The sequence below is a fragment of the Parus major genome, chromosome Z, assembly GCF_001522545.3.
Source record: "Parus major isolate Abel chromosome Z, Parus_major1.1, whole genome shotgun sequence".
NCBI lineage: Eukaryota > Metazoa > Chordata > Aves > Passeriformes > Paridae > Parus > Parus major.
In genome coordinates, this window is record NC_031799.1 from 24,636,004 (window position 1) to 24,645,287 (window position 9,284).

The window sequence follows — 9,284 nt, forward strand, 5'->3', positions numbered from 1 at the left end:
GGGAAGGAAGATCAAGTTGAGCCATTTTTAAGTGCTGTAGCAGTGGCAGGACCAGGACGATGTGACTGCAGTTTGCCCAGCTGGCTAGCAGCAGCCTGGTAGCCCGTGAAGTGTGGGTGGATCTGTTTGGGTTTATGTGAGTCAAAACAGGAAGAGCCAGAACAGGGTTGGAGTGATGCTGGGAAAAGAGATGACAAGAGGAAAAGAGAGTGAGTAGTCTTGCTTGACAGAGAGACGCTTTGGTTAGACGGTACAGTTGGGTGAAAATTGTATGTTGCTTCTCATAGGCAATCTGCATTTGGGTAAAGAGCAAGGGAAATTTGGAACTGATTGAATAGCTAATGAGTGTATGAAAATATATGTTGGGTGTAGGAAGGAGCTTGTCATGGAGTAGCAGGCTTCAAGGTTTCCAGAACTGTAGACCCTTTGGTTTCTCAACTGTTTTCTGTCCTGGCTCAGCTACCATTGTCTGGAAGGGCTTCAGTTGTATAACACTCACAATATTACTGTGAAGGGTCTCATGGTAAGGAGACTGGGAAGTAACAATTCCTGTATTCTATGAAAAGGGAAATATTCCAGTGAAGAATTTTGAAAAAAAAATCTGAAGACAACAAAAGAAAATGAGCTGTGCTTGTTTAAAAACACAAGCTGAAAATTTATTCCTGCCAAGAGAGAGCATCAAAAGTAGAATCAGACTATTTTATGAAGTCTGACAACAGTGACACAAGGAGATTTAGTTATGTTTATATGTCAGTTTTCTAATACCTGATTCTGGTTCTATTGTTTTTTCAACACAGAGTTTAAATAATTAATAAAAACACTTATATAGTGCACATTTTTTATGAAGTACTTTGTCAGACTAAGCTTTCTTCGGTTCTCTGATACTAGTAAATTATTGGCCCACTGCTGTGATATATGTTCTCTTTTCCTGTTACATAGATAGTTTTTTATTTTATGTAAATACTTCTTGTACCAAACCTAACATGTCAAGAATTTCACTTAAAAAAAAAGTCAGTCATAACAGTTAACAAGCTTGTATCTACCTAAAAAATATTTCTGTCTACAAAGCCTGTCATCAGCTTTTCCCCTCCATCCACCATTTGGGTTTCTTGTAGTCTTGGGCTTAAGGACTTGACCTCCATGATGAAAGAAGGGATTGAAAGATTGAAAGATTCTTCAGTTTTTGAGATTCTGACTCAGCTGGTTTGAGTTTTCAATTCATTAAGTGGCTGTTGATCCCTGCCATGGGACTGCAGTCATAAAAATGTAATCTTGAGCCATATATTGTGATTTAAGATAAGAATTATTTTTTAACTGTATTTTTTTAAACTTTTAAAATAGTAGCTGTTGAACTACAAGTAATGTATATTTTAAGTGCACACCGTAAGTGGTAGTATTTGGCAAAAACAGAGCTATATTGGTTTTTACTATACAGAAAGGTACTGAAAGAGTTTTTTATGTTAAGATTGGATATAGTTGTATGACAGAAGTTTCTGGATGTTAGTGCTAGTAGAGAAAATAAAGTATTTTTGACTGTCATGGAGAACAATGCTAGAGATATGGAAAAATGCAGTGGATTCACAGCTGGAGTATGACAGGGAACCCAGAGCTATCAGGAAGTCACTGCTTTTGAAATCGTTTCTTGGGTTACAGTCAATAATACTTATGAAGACACTGACAAAATTACCATTTGAGATGATGAGCAGAGAAATATAATTGCTTATGATTTATTGATCAGGAATTGGGCTATTTTGATGGAAGTCACTACTTATAGCAATAATCTGATGAAATATAAATGAAAGTTACTAACTTTGCATTCATCTTATTTTTTTTTTTTTTTAATTTAGCAAACTTGTTTAAAAATGCCAGACAGTTGGTTTGAATTGTTTGCCTAAAGATGATGAACTCTAGAAACAGGGGCACAAATGTAAGACTAAATGCTGGTCACTTCTAGATTAGTATTCCACTGTGTGGAAGAGATGTTGGTATGTTGTGTGCAATATAAGATGGGTCAATAAAACCACAGCTGTTATAATTAGACATGTGGCATACTGGATGTGCTGAGACTGTGCTTCAGCTCAAAACATTAAGCACAGTCTGCAGAATATTTTCAGAAGTTTGAAAACCCAGTGAGAGATTCCAGATTTTTCTAAACTGTCCTAGTGAAAATGTAACCATCATAGAAATACCTAGTATTTATAATTCACAGCACACTCTGGAGCTTTGTAGAAGATCCTTAAATCAAGGCTGATGCTACTTGCTTTGTTTCAATGACAGCTGACCCTGTGTTGGTATATTATGAAGGAGGAGCTGCTAAGGAGTGCATGGAGGAAATGCATGGTAAATTTCACTTTATAATTGCTACTTGCTTGCTGTGATGGTATCTTAAATGAGACAATGATGCAGAAGTCAAGAGTCCCACAGCTCTCCAGTTCCCACCAAGTTGTGTGCAGCCAGTTCACATTAAGAAGTTGATGTGCACAGAAAGTGCAAAGCTCAACTGAATAACAAACGGTGTGTTTTGGTTTATTTAGGTTCTGGTAGACTCAAAATATATATACTTAGAAATACAAATCTATAAAATGTTTTTTTATTAAAATTGTCAATTTATAGGCGTAGAAATGACAAAACCATTGCTGCCAACATTCGTTAAGCTTTGGAACCAAATTTAATTAATCCTGAAATAGTTATTCTGTGTAGTCCAGCAGATAGCTCCAAAAGAACCACTGGAAAGAGTATGTTGCTGCCTGTACTATAAGGGAGGATAAATGGGGGACTGACACCATCCCCACAAAACAGCAGCTACCTGGGTCTTTGTACTCTCATGTAGTGCATCCTAGTGACCTGCGATGATGCCTTCTCAGGAGCAACAGAGAAAGACCCAAGAAGACCAAGCTGACTGCTCTCTTCAGAGCCTGGTCATGCCAGGAGTGTCCATGACTTGGCTGATGGTCACCATTTCCTTCTAATAAGTCATCTTTCCCAACCTCTTTGCTCCACACATCTAAAAGTGTGTGAATGAAACAGACTTGTTCAGTATTTCTCTTAGTAAATCACAGAACCACAGAACCAGAATGGTTTGGGTTAGAAGGGACCTTTAAAGTTCATCTATCCTAGCCTCCCTATAATGAGCAGGGTCATCCCCAACTAGATCAGGTTGCTCAGAGCCCTGTCACATCTGAATGTGAATGGTTCCATGTATGGGGCAGCTACTGCTGCTCTGGACAACCTGTTCCAGCGCTGTATCACCATCACCAAAAAATAGCTCTTCCTTAAACCTACTCTACATCTACCCATAGTTCAGTTTAAAACCATTACCCTTCATCCTATTGCAACAGGCCCTGCTGAAACGTCTTTACCCATTTGTCTTATAAGCCCCCTGTAAGTATTGAAAGGAAGTGAGAGAGAAGAGATTAAAAATTAATGAAATTCAGAGAGGTTATGCATTAACCCTCATAAAAATCAATGTGTTTTTTCCAGGAGAGGTAGATCCATATCTCAAATCTGTATCTTAATATGTTGGGTTTGTTCATTGTGCTTGCATTTGACTTTTAAGAGAAAGGCATGACAGCTATTTCAGTTGGTGGCACTGGAAACCCATAAGCTTTATCACTGTGCTGTGATGACACTGGGATGAGGAAGTGAGCCTAAGGCAATGTGTTGCACCCTCAGAACAGGGGTCTGGGGCAGACAGCCTTCCTGGGCTGAAGGCTATGCTGCTTGTCACAGTCAGGAATTGAATCCTGCAGAAGGGCAGCTCAGTCATGTGGAGGAAGAAAGAAAAGAGGAATGCAGAAATCTTCTATTACTTCTCATCCAGTTCATGTAGAGATGCAGTCTGAACTTGAGGAACTACTTCCATGTGTTAGAAGGGCATTTTTGAAATCTTAAAACATATGTAATTTTCTGTTTAAGGTTTTATCATAGGTGCCTTTATTTAAAAGGACTACAAGACCAGTAGGTTGGATATACACTTAACCAGGAAAAAAATGCCCATTGATAGTGTGCATATGTGTGATATTGACTGAGTTCCCTTAACTTTTAAATGTACATGAGTAAGCAGCACAAGTTCAGGAGAAAGTACAAGAAAGACATTGAGGTGCTGGAGCATGTTGAAAGAAGGACAACAAAGCCGATTAAGGGTCTGGAGCAGAATTCCTGTGAGGAGCAGCTGAGCAAGCTGGTGTTGTTTAGCCTGGAGAGAAGGAGACCTTATCACTCTCTACAGCTGCCTGAAAGGAGTGAGGAGGTGGTGGTTGGTGTCTTCTCCCAGGTGATAAGCAATAGGACAAGAGGAAAATGTCTTGAGTTGTTACAGAGGAAATTTGGTTTAGATATCAAGAAATACTTCTTCACCAATAGGGTTGCCAAGCATTGGAATGACCTGCTTAGGAAAATGGTGGGGAAACCATCCTTGCAGGAAATTTAAAGATATGCAGACATGGCACTTGAGACATGATTTAATGGTTGACTTGCCAGTGCTGGCTTAGTGGTTGGACTTGACCATAAGTCTTTTCTAATTCTGTGATTCTGTGGCTCCAGGGACTGATTGTTCATTTCTAGGCTATAAGGTTAGACTGCTTACTTTGTGTGACCTAGGACATTTGTATTTTGGTTTACTAGAAATCTGCATCCAGATGTTTTTGTACTCCCACCCAAATCTGTTTTACAGAGCTGTAGACGCTGGTTTTGTGCTTGCCCAAATTACAGCATAGTTTAAATAAAAGTGAGACCTTGAATTCTCAGACTAAGAACAGGTCCCAACTGAGAGGTGAGGATTTGTTTTCAAGCATACAATGAGTAGTTTTGATTTTTGCACTATCAAAAATGATTGAATGGTTAAAATGTGCTGGTTTACATCTATCTTAGTGAAAGGATCAATGTTTATACAAGAGACATAGTCACCCTCTACCATCAGTGTGCTATATCAGACCAAAGAATGCTGTATTTGGCCCTCTTGGATAGACACGACACATTGAATAGAAAATAATATCTCTTGAATAGAAAATAATCTCTATCAAAGTAGAGAGCAGAACTTTATGAGGTTGTGCACCAAACATTATTGGCTTGATAAATATTTTGTTCACTTCCTGGCTGGAGGTCCTGCATGCACCAAAGGTGCTCTGCAATTCTCCTCCTCAGCTGGACAGGGAAGAGAGGATATAACAAGTCTCCTGCATTGACACAAGGACAGGGAGAGATCATTTATTTATCGCTGTCATTGGCAAAGCACACTTGGCTTGGGGAAAATAACTGAATTTATTACCACTCAAAATCAGAGCAGAGCAATGAGAAGTAAAACAAGTCTTAAAACCACTTTCCCCTCAGGCTCTGCCTCCTCACAGCAGTGCAGAGATGGGGGATGAGGGTTACAATCACACTTTGTTCCTGCCCATCAGGCAGAGGAGTCCTTCTCCCACTCCCACAGGGGATCCCTCCTACAGGGGACAGTTCTCCATGAACTTATGAAATGTGAGTCCATCCCACAGGCAACAGCTCTCTGGGACTGGTGCAATGTGGGTCCCTCTTCCACAGGGTACAGTTCTTCAAGGCCAGGCTGCTCCAGTGTGGGTTCTCCACAGGGTCACAAGTCCTTCCAGGACTATGGATCTCAAGTTCCTCCATTCTTCCATGGCTGCAACTTTATCTGTGCAATAATATTTTTAGTTTTTCTTCTTAAATATGTGACCCTAGAGGTTCTGCCACAGTCACTGATGGCCTTGGCCTTGTCCAGTAGCAGGTCAATCTTGGAGCTGGCTGGCATTGACTCTATAGAAGATGGGGAGACCTTCTGACAACTTTTTTTTCTGACAACAGTGCTTTTGCCATACATGGAATACTGTTTTTCTACCTAGGTTCATATCAGCTGAGATGAAGTAACTCCTTCGACTTTGACAGAAGAAATAGACTCAAATCACTGGTGTTCTATTCCACTGGTTTTGGAAGTCCCACAGCCTTTTGTTCAATAGCCTCCATATTGATTTTAAAGGAAGGTAAATAATAGCAAGATTAATGTGTCTAGGTCTGCATTTAACATGTTAGTGCTTTCTTTAAAAATTTAAACAAGAAATAAAGATTTTTATCTTTCTCATGGCTAGTACATTCACACATGATTATAAATGCAGTATGTTATTTTGATTGGATTGTTTTGGATTTTTTTTTTTTTTGGGGGGGCCTGTCTAAGCTGATTTTTTTATGATATTTTGCTTACTTTATTTATTTATTTTGCTGTTATAGATGATGATAATTCATTTCCATGCAGTCTCAAAGTTTGTTTTCCCTAATGGAGTAATTCATTATCACAGAAGTAAGCAGATTATTGTTTCTTCTGAGTGTTGCAGGTGCATGTCTGTGCATGGATGTATCCAGGCACTGGAGCCGAAAGCTTTTCTTTAGCTAACAGTACCTATGGGATGCTGCTGCCACACACCTAAGCTACCCGCCTCCCAATGTTAAAAGATATTAAATGTCTGTGTGGCACTACAGGTTGTTGAATTCTCTCAAACTCAAGATTTGTCTTATTTATTCAGGAAACTTGTAGCCAGAAGTAATTTCTGAAAGCCTTGAGACAAAGGGAGAGATTTGAGATTTGAGAGATGGGAAGATTGGTCTATGTGCCGTGACAAATTTCTGAGTATGGATAATATCTTTTTTTTCTGACAAATGGTCCATTTCCCTTTTTACACTATACTCCAAACAGGGAATCACTAATACATCTTGGATTATCCGAGGAAAGATTTCAGAAACATAAGAAGGTGCCTAGGACACTGCTCCACTAAGGTTTGTGTCTTCTCTGCACAGTACATGACTATATTATAGTGTGTAGAATTCAGTTTTGTGATAGAGCTCTTACTGAAATGAAGGTATAAGAACATTTGACTTGGTCCATAATATGTGCCTGAATCACATCAGACATCTTACTTGTCTTTAAGGCTCTCATCTGCAGACTTTTCACAAGATCTAGTGCTGGATGGCTTTTTAAGGATAATTCAGGAAAGTTCTTAATTATCCCAAAGGGATGTTCTTTTCTCCCTCCTTATTTGATACTATAACATTCTCCTGCTCTTTGGGATGATAGTGAAGTGGCTAAGAATTGCTCTCGAGACCTAGCTTATTTTTTTATCCTCCAGCCTTTTGTCATTTGCAAAGCTTCAGGTTTTTTAACATCAGTAACTGGAAAAATATTAGATATTATGAAGTCTGCAGGAGTCTACCAGAATGGTGTTTAAAGTTGATTCCCTCTTCAGTTACATCTTAAGACTAATTTTTTAATTATGTTCTTGCATTGCTCTAGTTATAAACCCAATGTTACGCACTTCTAAATCAGGCATCTTACATAAATCCTTTTTTTTCCTTTGACCCTATTATTCTTATGATCCAGATTTTAATCCTAAATTAGTTTAAAACCTTTATTTGGTACATCCATGATTGACACTAATTATCTTAAGTGGTTTTTTTTTTTAATTTTCTCACCAAAGTTCCATATTACAGTTATTTGGATTGACACCTTTTTTTTTTTTCTTTTCCTATTATGGTGTTATCTTTCTTTTAATCTTCTAATCCTTTCCAGTATTTGAGAACCACTGATATAAAAATTAGTGATCCATAGTATGGCATATTCAACTTCCTAATTGGATGTTGTTTATCTGATATGCTGGTTTAAAAATATTTAGCTTTAGTAGATGATGTATTAATATCTCTCTTTAGATATTCTTGGATTGCAAAGTATTTTCACCATGTGACTATGTGATCTAGATAGCCTTTAAGAGATGTGGCAAAAAATTTACGTAATACTTTTCTTTCTCACTCTTTTTGTTTTTACAATTCTGGCATTTCCAGCTAGTATGGATCCCATAACACAGTAGAAGTTAAACATTTTTGTTGTTTTTTTGGAGCAAACACCTATTTATCACCCTCAGTCAAATTATCTCCATGGATTTTCCTACCCCTGTGTTTAATTTTCTTTTCTTACCAATCTTGTATATAATCCTGAATAATTTTAGGATTTAAAGCCACTTTTAAGAGAAGCCTTTCCTTAAATCATTGGAACCAGCTGCTTTTAGTTCCCATCTCTGACTGTGATTTAGTGAACTGGTGGCCTGGGCTGGTGATGTTGCTGTCTAAATTGGGAGATCTCATTCCCTATCCCATCTCTACTCCTATGTCAGGAATCCCTATTTGCCAGATCCTCCGGCAAGTTGGTACAGTTGGCTTAATTTAGAACTGAATTTTCTTGTTTTCTGGCTTTGACTTATATTTGGTTGGTAAATTGAATCACAAGCAGATATGTACAGAGGTGGTACAAAGCTGATACAAGTGATGTTGAGTGAAGATGAGTAGCCTGGCCCATGCCTTTTGACAATATTTAGCTATTGAAGAAACTGGCTCATCAAGAAGTAGTGGAAACCAATTGGGTTGTGTTCAATTACAGCAGACATCTCAATCAAGGGATTACTGCTTTATGAGCATATCCAAAAATCTAAAAGTTGACCATTTGTAGTAGCACCTGGCCATACCCCTTGAACCTGATTACTAACAACAAATGCAATCAAGTAATTCTGACTTGGTTGCCACTAATGTTTGGTTGTGTGGCTCATGTAGGCAATTTGAGGTATCATTTATGATTCTTTGTCAACTGCATCAGAGAGCATTTCATTTATGCTTATTTATTTTCACAATTGCTATGCTCCCACCCCCACTTGTGAGCTCATTCTAGCACTAAAAATGAATTGCCCATAATCTGCTGAAGCCAGCAAGTGTGGCAGCTTCTGCAGAGTCTAGGATCTTCCTAGAAGAAAACATGTTGCTGTACCAGAGCACTGAATTTTTTAATTGAGGCAAGTGTTCAAAGGGGTTTTCCAAGATGGCTAATAGAAGACCACTTGAAAGTGAACAGTATCTCTATAAATCAAGGTGTAAGCAGACTGTAAGTAGTTCCAATATAATCTCTACCAGCAGCTGTGTGTTTTTTTAATTTTTTTCATGAGGCTTACATCAGTTTCTTCACCATAGAAATAATCCCACACTATTTTTAACATGTTCTTCACCTTGACCCAATTGCTACTACTACTGTAGTTGGGTTATGGAGATGACAGTGGAGTATATGCTAACAGTATTCTCTATAGATCCAGTAACATCTATGGAGAACAATGAAAGACATACCTGATGTGATTTAATACTCATTTGAATTATTACTTGCAAATCTCCGGTTAGATATGATTGTGTATCTGTTGTAAATATACAATTCACGTGTGTTTAAGTATAGATAGTGGCAACAATAACCA